This window comes from Octodon degus, unplaced genomic scaffold (assembly GCF_000260255.1).
Source record: "Octodon degus isolate 3935 unplaced genomic scaffold, OctDeg1.0 scaffold00194, whole genome shotgun sequence".
Taxonomy (NCBI): Eukaryota; Metazoa; Chordata; class Mammalia; order Rodentia; family Octodontidae; genus Octodon; species Octodon degus.
The window spans coordinates 241,654-242,930 of record NW_004524770.1 but is presented as its reverse complement, the minus strand read 5'-3'; the positions used below and the strand labels follow the sequence as shown (position 1 = coordinate 242,930).

Here is a 1,277-nt window from a genome sequence, read left to right as displayed (position 1 = left end):
TCTGGCAAGATGTTCTGCTCCTGAAACAGCTGGGTGGGTCTTGCCTTTAGCCTCTTTGCAGGGAGTTCTGCTGAAGGGTTCCACGCTGGGCCTGCACTCTGGGTTGAATGAGGATCCAGTGGGCCCCAGGCGGTCTCATTCACACACCGGACCTGCACTCTGGGTCTATTCAGGATCTGGTGGCCCAGGTCCTCTCACTCACACACTGGGCCTGGGCTCTGGGTCTATTCAGGATCCAGCTGCCCTGGGTTGTCTCACTCACTCGCTGGACCTGAGCTCTGGGTCTATTCAGGATCTGGTGGCCCCAGGTCATCTCAAGAATAGAATTGATGGATTTTTCAGAATAATTTCTTATGACTGCACTCCAAATACAGGCTAAAAGCTGCTTGTATCTATTCGTCACTTCCAGAAAGTTTGTCAACTTGAAATTAATCTTAATCATTTGTTTCAGTGCTTTAAATCCCTATTCTCCTTTTTCACGTTCAAGTTCTAAAACCTTTTGTAAGCTGCTTAAAGCGCTTTAGGGTCATCTTTTAACGCTTTGGAATTACAGCACTGATTTTCCAAATCCACATTTGGCTCAGAGTTACTGTCTTCAGAGTATCCAGGTCATAGTCCTCCTCCTCATCACATATGAAATCGTCCTCCATGTCAGACATCTTTGTTGACTCTTTTTGATATTTAGATCTTTGATCCATTTCGGCTTTAGTTTAGTGTATGGTGAAAGATATGGGTTCAATTTTAAGTTTTGGCATGTGCAAAGCTAGTTTTCAAGCACCCATTTATCATTCACTTTCTTCCAGTGAATGTTTGGAACCTTCATCAAAGGTAAGGTGGCTCAATACGTCTGGAGTTGTTTCTGCATCTTCAAATTTGTTCCATTAATCCTTGGGTTTTTTTTTTTTAATAAAATACTACCATGCTGTTTTTATCTCAGTAGCTTTGTCATATAATTTCAAGTCAGGGATTGTGATGTCCCCTGCCTTGTCTTTGTTGCCTAGAATTGCCTTTGCTATTGTACATTTTTTGTGGTTCCAAATTAATTTTACAGTTGTTTTCTCTAATTCTGTGAGCTATGCTATTGGAATTTTGATTCGAATTGCATTAAATCTGTATAATAGTTTTGGACATATACCATTTTCACTATGTAGGTTCTTTCTGCCTAAGAGCAAGGGATATCTTTTCATTTTCCAATATCCTCTTTAATCTCCTTATTTATTTATTTAATTTTTAATCTCCTTTTTTCAGAGTACTGTAGCTTTCTTTTCTTTTCTTTT

At 39.9% G+C, this 1,277-nt stretch overlaps 1 pseudogene; it reads right to left on the bottom strand.

Moving 5' to 3' along the window:
- LOC101574338 overlaps positions 1-659 on the bottom strand; it is a 5,849-nt pseudogene extending 5,190 nt beyond the window's left edge.
- Positions 660-1,277: the final 618 nt, after the last annotated feature.